This window comes from Triturus cristatus, chromosome 1_1 (assembly GCF_964204655.1).
Source record: "Triturus cristatus chromosome 1_1, aTriCri1.1, whole genome shotgun sequence".
In the NCBI taxonomy this organism is placed as follows: Eukaryota; Metazoa; Chordata; class Amphibia; order Caudata; family Salamandridae; genus Triturus; species Triturus cristatus.
The window spans coordinates 1099828587-1099844037 of NC_140579.1; the positions used below are offsets into that span (position 1 = coordinate 1099828587).

Here is a 15451-nt window from a genome sequence, read left to right on the forward strand (position 1 = left end):
TGAAACACCAGCCCCAGCATGATCCCCTACACTGTCCGAACACCACTCTACTGCCCAAAACCCTGAAACACCACTCCGAGCATGACCCCCAACACTGTCCGTACACCACTGCACTGCCATAAACTCTGAAAGACCAGCTCCAGCATGACACCCTACACTGCCCGAACACCACTGCACTGGCCTTATCCCTGAAACACCATCCCCGGCACGACCCCCTACATTGCCCGAACACCACTGCACTGCCCTAAACCCTGAAACACCACCCCCAGCATATCCCCTACACTGCCCGAACACCATTGCACTGCCCTAAACCCTGAAACACCATACCCAGTACGACCCCCAACACTGCCCGAATACCACTGCACTGCCCTAGACCTTGAAACACCAACCCCATCACGATCCCCTACAATGTCCGAACACCACTTTTAGAAGTGGACCTCAACTAGGCCTACCAGTGCAAGGGGTTCGCCCTTCTCTGCACAGAGTCCTCAGACCAATAGGACGAAGTTGGCACAGAAACTGGAATAGAAAATACAAAGTTTAATAAACCTCATGAGGTGGAACTACATTCAAACAGCACCCTTCGGTATTGAGTGAAGTAGCACACTGAACAGAAAGAGCATGGTCCTTTTATACCCACACAGGGGCTGAAAAAGGCGGTATAAGTATACATGAGAAGAGTTATGCACATAGATGGTCATACAGAAATGCACAGTCAACAGTAAAGGAGGAGCTAGCAGTTGCTGACTCTGGTAGAAACAACCTGACAGCTACAGACTAAAAACAGACGCATGGACAGTTAGACTCTTCTGCGCATGTGCAGAGTAGCAGAGTCTAAGTATAGCCAGTCCTTTAAACAGAGCACAAGGGAAAACAACAGTGAAGAAGGAAACAGCTCTTGGTGAGCACATGGCAGGCAAAATGGCTGCCATAAATCCAGATGGATTCCACAAAATGGACAAGATAGCCTCTAAATACGAGATGGATTCCGCTAATGCTAATCCAATCGCAGCCAATTTACAACAGAAGACCCTTTTAGCATTAGCTGAAGACATCTGTTCCTCTGGGGTAATCTAAATATGCATCCCATACATCTATTAGCATTATTTCGGCCACTTCTTTATTCAACATTTGTTGGGCCTTTGTCTCTGCAATATTCCTTTTGACAGGTATACAGACAGAAATGCAAATAGAGCAAAGCATTGGACCACATTGGATACATACACAGCATGTAAAAAGTATCGAAATAATTATACACAGGATAGTTAGTAACTTCCAGCCCCAAGCAGAAATGAGAGTCCAAAACCATCCAGCCAGAGTCCAAGTACCAGTCTCTGGATGAATTTCTGCAGCAATCTTATGCAGCTTCGATATTGCGTCATATACTGAAGGTGAGTGATCCGGTATGAATACGCAACAGCTGCTACCGATGATGCGACATGCACCACCTCGATCAGCCAGAACCACATCTAAGACCATTCGGTTCTGGAGAGCTACAATCCTTGCAATTTGCAGCTCCTCCGTAATGTTCCCGAGTGCCATAACTGTCTGATTGGTAACAGCTTCCACAACTCTAGTTAATCGTCTTACTTTCCTACTGTTTAATGCAGCACCCACAAAGGAGAACAAACCTAAATTAAAATTGACATATTGTTGCAGAGTGGTATCAGTTTGGTCTACTTCGTCAACACTTATTGTCCTTTTGTATCTATTCCTAGAGATATCATCGAATAATTTAAGGTCCCGGTGGTAGGATGCAGGTGCCAGAAGCACAGGGGGCAATAGAAAGGACACATAGCACACGCCTGACCACCCAGCAGGTAGTTGATAATATCCGTGGCTACCACAGATAAAATAAGTATTGTGTGAGGCTATGAAAGTGCTATTGTTTATACCTTCAATAGACAGAATTACAGTACATTTGCTTTTCCCCACTGGAATTCTTCCAATACTGCTTACACATAAATCTGCTTTAGCTCTGGTAACAGAAATCACAAATTGTTTATTACTGGTAAAAGTTCTCATATTTGTGAAGATATATGGCGTTGAAATATTGTCCGGTTGATACTCTTCCCATTCCCATTTAGTCCCTTTGGCTTGAGGATAACCATCTTTATCTTGATAGCATACTTTATTGAGGCGAAAAAGAAGCCCGCCTACTGTGCGTCTTCCAGATGCAAACAAAAGCGCATACCAAGCTTGACAAGAACTATTATGAGAAAAGGGAAGAGGAATAAAAGGTGTTCCTCCTTTCTTTTGATGTGCAGGTTTCATCCCACACACCCAACAGTTGGTAGTATTTGTGGCATTATGAGTATGATGCAACATCTGGATAAAGGTATTATTTAAACAGGATTGTCAATGCTTCTGCTCATGGTAGGGAAGCGTAAAGTAGTGGTGTTTAACTGATACTGGAGTAGTGGCGATCAAAAGTTCTCGAGCAGGAGCCACTTTCTCAACGAACCAGGTTAATACTGCTACAGCCACCATAGCAACAACAAACCCTATAGCACAAATGATCTTTCTCTAAGCAACAGTTGATCTCATTGTGGACATGATCAGCTTATTGTTGAAAACAATCGTTGGAGCTCTTATCCCTGGGCAGCCGTTGATTTCTTCACTGAGGGTCAAGACGGGTGTCGCTACAATATACAGAACTGATCCTCCCCCCTTGCCACATCGGCATTCCGTTTCACTAACCCAGGGAGGTTGCTCAACCATTCTATTTCAGCAATGCAGGCTCTTTCCGTTGTCTCAGTTGGTATCGGGATACTCCAGGAATTGTGTGGTCCGGGAAGACTTCCTCAGGTTCGTCAGGTGATATGGCTTGGCCTTTCTCTGTATCCAGGATGTCCCGATGGTCGATCAAAGCAACGGGATCCACCAAGGTAGACGGCACTTTCTTGCAGTGGGTGGAGTGCACCCAGTTCCTCCTGTTCGTCACTCGAACCGCAGTTCTCGTTGAAAGGAGCACCTGCTCCGGGCCGCGCCACCTCGGTTCCAAGCTGCTCGACCTCTGGAACGATCGGATCATCACCTGATCTCCAGGTCGAAGTCCATGGCCTTCACCTGCAGACCTATCAGGAAGAGCTTCTCGAACCTGTTGATGAATAGAAACCAAACTGTCAGTAAATTGTGATAGGTAGTCACTCATCAACACACATGGTACATCATGTATGGGGCGTGGTTTAGGAATTCCCCAAATGTTCATAGGCCTTCCAAACACCACCTCATATGGTGTAAGACCAGATCGCGAATGTGGCACTGATCTAATGGACAACAGTGCCAAAGGTAATGCATCTGACCAATTCAAGGATGTGGAAGCCAGTATTTTCGCCAGTTTTAATTTAAGTGTGGCGTTATACCTTTCCACTTACCCTGCTGATTGTGGATGGAAAGCAGCGTGGAACTTCTGCTTTATCCCTAACCCCTTCAGGACATATTCGACAACTTGCCCAATGAAATGGGGTCCGTTATCACTCCATAAAAGTTTACAAACACCAAATCTAGGGAAAAATTCCTTCCAAAGCACCTTTGCTGTAGTGAGAGCTGTATTGTCCTTCGTAGGGTATGCCTCTATCCATTTACTAAAGGCACATACCACTACCAAAACATACTTTAAGTTATTACAGCGCTCAAGCTGGATGTAATCCATTTGCAAAACTTCAAAAGGTGCGGTTGGCGTAGCAAACCCTCCTGTAGGAGTTCGTGTCCCTTTACCAGAATTGTGCTGAAGACAAATCAGACAAGACTGCACCATCTTGTTAGCTGTACCGGCAATTTCTGGATGCTCCCAAACTTGCGTGAGCAATTTCGTTATTGAGGAGGCTCCAACATGTGCCGGCCCATGCGCCATATGAATCATAGGTTGTAAATAAGCTGTCGGCAATCTCCACTTGCTCATCTCTTTATTCCTCCAACAGCCCTCATCATCCAATGTTCCCTCCTTAGACCATTGCTCAATTTCTTCTGCAGAAGCAGATCTCTGCATATCTAGCACTTCCTGTCTGGTATCATGCCAGCGTTCGGCCTGTGACTTCACTACGTACATAGACGTGGTGCTTCGCTGCATGGCAGTTCCACGGGCTGTTTGGTCTGGAAAAGCATTGCCTTGTCCTATCTTATCAATTATTTTCTTATGTGCGCTACATTTAACAATTGCTATCCTCTTCGGGTATGTTAAAGCAGTCAAGAGATTATGTACTAATTCTCCATGCATTATTTGCACCCCGTGGGATGTAAGAAAGCCCCTCTCCTTCCAGAGTAGCCCAAAATCATGAGCCACTCCGAAAGCATAGCGGCTGTCTGTATAAATGTTCACAGATAAGTCAGTACTAAGTTCACACGCTCGTGTCAACGCTATTAGCTCAGCTGCCTGAGCTGACTTCTGTGGAATACGAGCTGTCTCAACTACCGTCTGAAGTGTTGTAATTCCATATGCAGCTGACGTTGTACCATCTGGTAACTTCAAACAGGACCCATCAACCCATAGTTCCCCATCAACACTTGAAAGGGGCGTGTCTTGCAAATCGACACGACCCTTTGTCTGTTCCTCAGTAAGGAATATACAATCATGAGACTCCTGTGACTGAGACTGAGTCTCCGGGTATGGCAACAAAGTGGCTGGGTTTAGTATCGCACATCTCTTTAGTGTAATGTGAGGGGCCAATAATGTCAATTCGTATCCTGTCAGACGAGCACTAGTTAAATGCTGCGTCTTCGTCTGATTTAAAAGGGCATCAACCGCATGGGGTACTAGCACCAACAGCTTATGTGACAAAACTATCCCTTCACTCTGACGTATTGACACAGCTGTTGCTGCAACTGAACGGAAGCATCCAGGTAATGCAGGAGCAACAGGATCAAGTACTGCTGAAAAATATGCACAGGGACGCTGTTTGTCACCGTGTGTCTGTACTAAAACTGACAATGCGCATCCATCTTTTCCGTGTACATATAATGTAAAAGGCTTCGTATAATCTGGAGTACCTAACACTGGTGCTGAACAAAGAGCTTGTCGTAACTGTCGGAAAGCAGTCTCACATTCATCTGTCCATGGGAGGGGCATTGGAGTATCTTTGGTCAAAAGTGCTAGCAAGGGTTTAACAATGTGTGAACATCCTAATATTCATTGCCTACGAAAAGAAGTAAGACCAATGAATGCACGGACATCTTTCTGAGTACGGGGCACTGGTGTGTCTAAAATAGCTTGAATGCGATCTGGTGTGAGTGCACGGCCCTCCTTAGACAGAAGGTGACCTAAGTAGGTCACCTTCGGTCTACAATATTGCAATTTCTTTCGTGATACTTTGTGATGATGGGAAGCAAGAAAAGACAGCAAGGACAAAGTACATTTTTCACACTGCTCAGGGGTGTTGGCTGCCAACAAGATGTCATCGACATATTGTATGAGAGCCACTCCTTCAGGCAAAATGAAAGAATCAAGTTGTCTTTTTAATGCTTGACTGTAAATACTAGGACTCTCAGTATAGCTTTGAGGAACTCTACAGAATCTATACGATCGATTATTCAAAGTGAAACCGAACAAATATCGGCTATCAGGATGAATAGGGATCGAAAAGAAAGCATTCTTCAAGTCTATCACAGAATATGTAGTCGCTGTCGGGGAAACCCAAGTACGAAGTGTCGTTATGTCAGAAACCACGGGGTATTGTGGTACTACAATCTTATTAACTTCTCGCAAATCAATAATAAATCTGTAAACATTAGTGTCAGTATCTTTTTTCAGAATAGGAAGAATCGGACTGTTACAAACATTGTAAGGAACTTCCTCAACAACCCCCACTTCAATGAGATCATTGACAATACGTATGAGTGCTTCTTCACCTTCCTGTGAAATTTTGTATTGAGGCAAACGTGGCAGCACAGCGCCCTCCTTGACACTAATGTGTACCGGTGGAATAACCATTTGCCCTACATCAGTGTCTGAAGTAGCCCACAAAGTACTAGGGAGTGAAGCTAATGCAATATCCTCTTTGACAAGACAAGCTCTCTCCATCACAGGATGGTTGTCATTCAAGATAACATACACGTTCTGGAGAACATCGTATCGTAGCCCTGAAATACTTAAGCATGTCAAGACCTACAATATTGTCTGGTGAATTTGGGGAAAGCAAAAATGGACATGGAGCAGTAAATGTATCCACATGGAATGCAAGTGGTTGCGACAATGGGCTAAGGGAAGGGGTTCCATCGAAGCCTATCGATGTAATGGTTAAGCCAGACAGGGGAGCCCTTGAAACCAATTGTTTAGACAAGGCGCTACGAGTAGCTCCTGTATCAACCAGAAACTGATCAGTGGAGCCCAAAACATTTGCTGTAACATAGGGACCCCTCTGATCTACTGGAACTTCAACTGATTCCTTACCCCATCCTAGGCAATCCTATGCATAAGTAGAATCTTGAGAATGAGATGGCACATAGTCAGACATTTGATATTGGTTCCTTCTATCAAAAGTGTTGAACCCATCCTGCCCACGTATATTAGCATCAAACCTAGCACGATCACCTGTGCTTCCTCTAGGCCCTGAATATCCTGGACGATTTTTCATTTGTCCCCTACCACGTGTACACTGCTGAGCACGCCGTGCTGGACAATCGGAAACCCGGTGCCCGAATTTCTTACAGTACGCGCACTGGTCAGCAGACAAATTCGAACGGGTATAAGAAGGGAAAGACGAACCATAAGATCCACGTCCACCTCTATCACTACCTCTAAAAGGCGGACCATAAGCCTGAGCCAACATAACCTTCGTTTTTAATTCTTTAGTCTTCTTATCCTCATTACCCTTTGCTTCTAATTCCTGGCGTTCATAATACTGAGCCATAGTCAAGAGAGAAACCGGGGAAGAGGTAGTCCATGAACTCTCACTGGCCTTTAGGCGACTAGCTATTCCTGGCAACAGGTTTGCGACATATTTATCGACAAACAGATATCTGCCTGTGTCATCTGTCAGTGACTGGCCACTAAAATCGTGGAATGCTTCTTCAAAGCGTGTAAAGAAATCCGAGACCGATTCATCTGCCTTTTGCTTACAAGATGCTAAAACAGTCCAATCTATCTTTTTAGGGGGAATAATCATTTTTAACTTAACTAATATAGCTGCGGGAAGATCTAAAATTAACTGACATGGCTTCTGTGCGGGTTCCCTTTCTACATCCATTTGTTCTAAGTCTCTCCATAATGCCCCAAAAGCTGCACGATCATCAATTTTACGAACAGTTCTCCACATATCAGGTGGTAATATCAATCCGAAAAATAAATCAATATCAGGCAAAGTCATAGTGCAAGAGCTAATAACACCCTCAACTTCCTCATAAAAAGCGGCTGGATTTTTTCGCGGATCAGGCAATGCAGTTTTAAGTGCCATAACATCCGTCCTATTCCAAGGAGTGTAAACCCAATTATAAATAAAATAACCCTTCTCATCAATAGAGGCCTTATCATCACTTGTACCCAGTCCTTTAGGAGGAACATACAAAGGCGCGGCCTCCCGCATAGGTTTCGCATGAACTATCATAGTCTTATCTGTTCCGGAGGTAAAAGCTTGTGCCATGCCGGTCTGAGATGTCTGTGCAGCTACGTCTGCAGCCTTTTTCTCCTCTCGCAAACGGACTGTATCAACATGCAGTTTAACCAAACGCCTGATTGTATCAGCCACCTGGGAGAAAACAAAAAGACCATCACGCATTTGTTTATAATTTTCCGCTATATCGTCAGGCTCTAACTCCTCAGAATATTTCCTAAACAGCTCAAGGACCTCTGCGGCAAACACCTCAGTAAAATACAGCTGCTCCCTTTCATACCACCCTCTCATACTATCTAGAAGTTCAGAGGCGGGGTAGTGCTATGAACTGCTTTACGAGCAGCAGATCGGAGCTGGGACGACCGCGCTGTAGTCAACATAGAACGAGTTTCTCGTGCCTTATGTTCCTCCGAACTAGAGTCCTCATCTGACTCATGAGGGGCAGACGGAACAGTATACGGAGGTGGAGGGCGATCTAATAATAAGGAATCATCTTGTGGTTTATTAAGTATAGGATAAAGGGGCCGCCGAACAGCGTATTGGCCAGTTACCTGTAAATTGAGCTCCCTATCTTCTCTCTCTTTTAACTCTTTTATTTCTTTGTTCTTCAGCTCTAATGCTTTCACATAAATGTTCTTTCGCTGTTTTTCAATCAAAGCTTGCTCACGCTTCATTTGTTCACGCACTTCTTTCTCCCACATTCGTACACAATCAAACATATCTTGCCTAGTCTTTCTCTTACACAGACATTGTTCCACATACTCAATCTTTCGTAAATCAAATGACCCGTACATAGGCCAACGCAACTCAGGATCCTTACGAGTGTATTTATTCCATAATGTGCTATACATTATAGAAGAAAGACCATGCTTAATATACATATCCCTATTAGGCGTCCCCTCCGGGGGGGGCCGGTTGTGCTTCATCGAGTCTCAAATTGGTACCACTACAAAAGCAACACATCCTGGGAAGTGTGCTAAAAACAGGCATGCCAAAAATAGTGCAGAATATGCAGTATTATAATCAAAGTAGCACTTAAGGTACCTTTAGTACGATGTGCCGTTCGAATCAATTTAGATAGAGAAAATTCTCCTCATTACCTGCCTATATAGGTTGCAACTTATATATATATCATAACAAACCAAGTTGGCCAACACAAAATGCGCAATCCAAAAGCCACAGTAAGTGTTACTAAACTACCTTACCAATCCCAGGCATCAAAACCAACATCAAGCGCCGCAGAAGGACACTTACCAATCACTTGGTGTCCAGGTTCCAACTGCCAAGTTCTAAAATCGACCAAATGGTCACTGCACGGCGGGTCAACAGAAGAGATCTCAGTCGAGGACCGGCACCACCTGGATGGTCAGATCAGAAAGAAAGGAAAAACGCCGTGGTTGCCAAGACTCGGGTCTCATCGGGCAGCGATCGCGTCCAGAGCGAGATTCCAATCCTTCGTCGCGACCAATCCTTTGGGCATCCGAGTCGCTGATGAGCCCCACTGGTTGGGCGCCAATTTGTAGAAGTGGACCTCAGCTAGGCCTACCAGTGCAAGGGGTTCGCCCTTCTCTGCACAGAGTCCTCAGACCAATAGGAAGAAGTTGGCACAGAAACTGGAATAGAAAATACAAAGTTTAATAAACCTCATGAGGTGGAACTACATTCAAACAGCACCCTTCGGTATTGAGTGAAGTAGCACACTGAATAGAAAGAGCGTGGTCCTTTTATACCCACACAGGGGCTGAAAAAGGCGGTACAAGTATACATGAGAAGAATTACATACATAGATGGTCATACAGAAATGCACAGTCAACAGTAAAGGAGGAGCTAGCAGTTGCTGACTCTGGTAGAAACAACCTGACAGCTACAGACTAAAAACAGATGCATAGACAGTTAGACTCTTCTGCACATGTGCAGAGTAGCAGAGTCTAAGTATAGCCAGTCCTTTAAACAGAGCACAAGGGAAAATAACAGTGAAGAAGGAAACAGCTCTTGGTGAGCACATGGCAGGCAAAATGGCTGCCAGAAATACAGATGGATTCCACAAAATGGACAAGATAGCCTCTAAATACGAGATGGATTCCGCTAATGCTAATCCAATCGCAGCCAATTTAAAATACACTGTACTGCAGAAAACACTGAAACACCACTCTCAGCATGACCCCTACATTGCCCAAACACCACTGCACTGCTCTAAACCTTGAAACACCACCCCCAGCACGTCCCCTACACTGCCCGAACACCGCTGCACTGCCCTGAACCATGAAACACCACACCCAGCACGACCCCTTACACTGCCTGAACACCACTGCACTGCCCTAAACCATGAAACACCACCCCCTGCATGACCTCCTACACTGCACGAACACCACTGCACTGCCCTAAATCCTGAAACACCACCCCCCTGCACAACCCCCTACACTGCCCGAACACCACTGCCCTAAACTCTGAAACACCACCCCCGTGCATGACCCCCTACACTGCCCGAACACCACTGCACTGCCCTAAACCCTGAAACACCACCCCCAGCAAGACCCCCTACACTGCTCGAACACCACTGCACTGCCCTAAACTCTGAAACACCAGCCCCAGCATGATCCCCTACACTGTCCGAACACCACTGTACTGCCCAAAACCATGAAACACCACTCTGAACATGACCCCCAACACTGCCAGAACACCACTGCACTGCCATAAACTCTGAAACACCAGCTCCAGCATGACCCCCTAAACTGCCCGAACACCACTGCACTGCCCTTAACCCTGAAACACCAGCCCCGGCACGATCCCCTACATTGCCCGAACACCACTGCACTGCCCTAAACCCTGAAACACCACCCCCAGCACATCCCCTACACTGTCCGAACACCATTGCACTGCCCTAAATCCTGAAACACCACCCCCCTGCACGACCCCCTACACTGCCCGAACCACTGACCTTAACCCTGAAACACCACACCCTGCATGACCCCCTACACTGCCCGAGAACCACTGCACTGCCCTAAACCCCGAAACACCACCACTGCATGACCCCCTACACTGCCCGAGCACCACTGCACTGCCCTCAACCCTAAACACCACACCCAGCATGACCCCCTACTGTGCACGAACACCACTGCTCTGCCCTAAACCCTAAAATATCACTCCCAGCACGACCCCCTACACTGCCCGAACTCCACTGCTCTGCCCGAAACCCTAAAACACCCACCCGCACGTCCCCCTACTCTGCCCGAACACCTCTGCACTGCTCTAAACCCTAAATCACTAGCCCCAGCATGACACCCTACACTGCCTGAACACCATTGCACTGCCCTAAACCTTGGAACACCACCCCCAGCATGACACCCTACACTGCTCGAACACCACTGCACTGCCCTAAACCCTGAAACACCACCCTGGCACGGCCCCCTACACTGCTGAAACACCACTGCACTGCCCTAAACCCTGAAACACGAGCCCCAGCATGATCCCCTACACTGTCCGAACACAACTGTACTGCCCAAAACCATGAAACACCACTCCGAACATGACCCCCAACACTGCCCGAACACCACTGCACTGCCATAAACTCTGAAACACCAGCTCCAGCATGACCCCCTAAACTGCCCGAACACCACTGCACTGCCCTTAACCCTGAAACACCAGCCCCAGCACATCCCCTACACTGTCCGAACACCATTGCACTGCCCTAAACCCTGAAACACAACACCCAGTACGACCCCCTACACTGCCCGAACACCACTGCACTGCCCTAAACCCTGAAACACGACCCCCTGCACGACCCCCTACACTGCACGAACACAAATGCATTGCCCTAAATCCTGAAACACCACCCCCCTGCACGACCCCCTACACTGCCCGAACCACTGCCCTTAACCCTGAAACACCACCCTCCTGCATGACCCCCTACACTGCCCGAACACCACTGCACTGCCCTAAACCCTGAAACACCAGCCTCAGTACGACCCCCTACACTGCCCGAGAACCACTGCACTGCCCTAAACCCCAAAACACCACCACTGCATGACCCCCTACACTGCCCGAGCACCACTGCACTGCCCTCAACCCTAAACACCACACCCAGCATGACCCCCTACTGTGCACGAACACCACTGCTCTGCCCTAAACCTTAAAATATCACTCCCAGCACGACCCCCTACACTGCCCGAACTCCACTGCTCTGCCCGAAACCCTAAAACACCACCCGCACGTCCCCCTACACTGCCCGAACACCTCTGCACTGCTCTAAACCCTAAATCACTAGCCCCAGCATGACCCCCTACACTGCATGAACACCACTGCACTGCCCTAAACCTTGAAACACCACCCCCAGCATGACACCCTACACTACCGGAACACCACTGCACTGCCCTAAACCCTGAAACACCACCCCAGCACGGCCCCCTACCCTGCCCAAACACCAGTGCCCTGCCCTAAACCCTGAAACACTACCCCCGACAAGACCCCCTACACTGCCCGTACACCACTGCACTGCCCTAAACCATGAAGCACCAGCCCCATTACGACCCCCTACACTGCCCGAACATCACTGTACTGCCCAACTCCCTGAAACACCAGCCCCTGCATGACCCCTACACTGCCGGAACCCCACTGCACTGCCCTAAACCCTGAAACACCACCCCCCCACGACACTTTAAACTGCCCAAACACCACTGCACTGCCCTAAACTCTGAAGCACTGCACCACACCCAGCACGACCCCTACACTGCCTGAACACCACTGCACTGCCCTAAACCCTGAAACACCACCCCTGCAAGACCCCCTACACTGCCCAAACACCACTGCTCTGACCTAAACCGTGAAACACTAGCACCAGGATGACCCCCTACACTGCCCGAACACCACTGCACTGCCCTAAACCCTGAAACGCCACTCCCAGCATGACCCCCTACAATGCCCGAACACCAGTGCACTGCCCTAAACCTTGAAACACCAACCCCACCATGACCCCCTACACTGCTGGAACAGCACTGCACTGCCCTAACCCCTGAAACACCACCCAGCACGGCCCCCTACCCTGCCCGAACACCACTGCACTGACCTAAACCCTGAAACACCACCCACGGCAAGACACCCTACACTGCCCGAACACCACTGCACTGCCTTAAACCCTGAAACACCACCCCCAGCAAGACCCGCAATGCTGCAAGAACACCACTGCCCCAAACCTTGAAACACCACCTCCAGCAAGACCCCATACGCTGCCCAAACACCACTACACTGCCCTAAACCCTGAAACACCAGACCCAGCATGACCCCTTACACTGCCCGAACACCACTGCTCTGCCCAAAACCCTAAAACACCAGCCCTTATCACGACCCCCTACACTGCCCAAACACTACTGCACTGCCCTAAACCCTGAAACACTACCCACAGCAAGACCGCCTCCACTGTCCGAACACCACTGCACTGCCTTAAACCCTGAAACACCACCCCCAGCAAGACCCCCTACGCGGCAAGAACATCACTGCCCTAAAACCTGAAACACCACCCACAGCAAGACCCCCCTACGCTGCACAAACACCACTACATTGCTGTAAACGCTGAAACACCAGACCCAGTACGACCCCCTTAACTGCCTGCGCACCACTGCTCCGCCCAAAACCCTGAAACACCAGCCCCAGCATGACCCCCTACACTGCCTGAACACCACTGCACTGCCCTAAACACTGAAACACCAGCCCCAGCACGAACCCCTACTCTGCCCGAACACCACTGCACTTCCCTAAACCATGAAACACAAGCCCCAGCACGACCCCCTACACTGCCCGAACACCACGGCACAGCCCTAAACTCTGAAACACTACTCCCAGCAAGACCCCCTACACTGCCCGAAAACCACTGCACTGCCCTAATCCCTGAAACACCACCCACAGCAAGACCAGCTATGCTGCAACAACACCACTGCCCTAAAACCTGAAACACCACCCCCCAGCAAGACCCCCTATGCTGCCCGAACACCACTACACTGCCCTAAACCCTGAAACAGAAAACCCAGCACGACTCCCTACACGGCCCGAGCACCACTGCTCTGCCCAAATCCGTAAAACACCAGCCCCAGCATGACCCCTACACTGCCCGAACACCACTGCACTACCCTAAGCCCTGAAACACCTGCCCCAGCACGACCCCCTATACTGCCCGAACACCACTGCACTGCCCTAAACCCTGAAACAGCAGACCCAGCACGACTCCCTACACTGCCCGAGCACCACTGCTCCGCCCAAAACCCTGAAACACCAGCCCCAGCATGACCCAATACACTGCCTGAACACCACTGCACTGACCTCAACCCTGAAACACCAGCCCCAGCACTACCCCCTACACTGCCCAAACACCACTGCACTGCCCTAAACCCTGAAACACCAGCCCCATCATGACCCCCTACACTGCCCAAACACCACTGCACTGCCCTAAACCCTGAAACAGCAGCCCCAGCATGACCCCCTACTCTGCCCGAACACCACTGCACTGCCCTAAACCCTGAAACACAAGCCCCAGCACGACCCCCTACACTGCCCGAACACCATGGCACTGCCCTAAACCCTGAAACACTACCCCCAGCAAGACCCTCTACACTGCCCGAAAACCACTGCACTGCCATAAACCCTGAAACACCACCTACAGCAAGACCCCCTACGCTGCAAGAACACCACTACACTGTCCTAAACCCTGAAACACTCGACCCAGCACGAAACCCTACACTGCCTGAACACCATTGCACTGCCCTAAACCTTGGAACACCACCCCCAGCATGACACCCTACACTGCTCGAACACCACTGCACTGCCCTAAACCCTGAAACACCACCCTGGCACGGCCCCCTACACTGCTGAAACACCACTGCACTGCCCTAAACCCTGAAACACGAGCCCCAGCATGATCCCCTACACTGTCCGAACACAACTGTACTGCCCAAAACCATGAAACACCACTCCGAACATGACCCCCAACACTGCCCGAACACCACTGCACTGCCATAAACTCTGAAACACCAGCTCCAGCATGACCCCCTAAACTGCCCGAACACCACTGCACTGCCCTTAACCCTGAAACACCAGCCCCAGCACATCCCCTACACTGTCCGAACACCATTGCACTGCCCTAAACCCTGAAACACAACACCCAGTACGACCCCCTACACTGCCCGAACACCACTGCACTGCCCTAAACCCTGAAACACGACCCCCTGCACGACCCCCTACACTGCACGAACACAAATGCATTGCCCTAAATCCTGAAACACCACCCCCCTGCACGACCCCCTACACTGCCCGAACCACTGCCCTTAACCCTGAAACACCACCCTCCTGCATGACCCCCTACACTGCCCGAACACCACTGCACTGCCCTAAACCCTGAAACACCAGCCTCAGTACGACCCCCTACACTGCCCGAGAACCACTGCACTGCCCTAAACCCCGAAACACCACCACTGCATGACCCCCTACACTGCCCGAGCACCACTGCACTGCCCTCAACCCTAAACACCACACCCAGCATGACCCCCTACTGTGCACGAACACCACTGCTCTGCCCTAAACCTTAAAATATCACTCCCAGCACGACCCCCTACACTGCCCGAACTCCACTGCTCTGCCCGAAACCCTAAAACACCACCCACACGTCCCCCTACACTGCCCGAACACCTCTGCACTGCTCTAAACCCTAAATCACTAGCCCCAGCATGACCCCCTACACTGCATGAACACCACTGCACTGCCCTAAACCTTGAAACACCACCCCCAGCATGACACCCTACACTGCCGGAACACCACTGCACTGCCCTAAACCCTGAAACACCACCCCAGCACGGCCCCCTACCCTGCCCAAACACCAGTGCCCTGCCCTAAACCCTGAAACACTACCCCCGACAAGACCC

The 15451-nt window shown here is 49.3% G+C and overlaps 1 long non-coding RNA gene across 1 annotated transcript in view; it reads right to left on the reverse strand.

Annotated features, from left to right (window-relative positions):
• Positions 1-525: 525 nt before the first annotated feature.
• Positions 526-15451, reverse strand: part of LOC146871619 (uncharacterized) — a 169220-nt gene continuing 154294 nt past the window's right edge. Inside the window, exons 2-3 of the long non-coding RNA XR_014981030.1 lie at positions 8802-9160; positions 526-3100 (exon numbers count right to left, since the gene is read on the reverse strand). This is a non-coding gene — a long non-coding RNA (uncharacterized LOC146871619). The remainder of the gene's footprint in view (positions 3101-8801; positions 9161-15451) is intronic.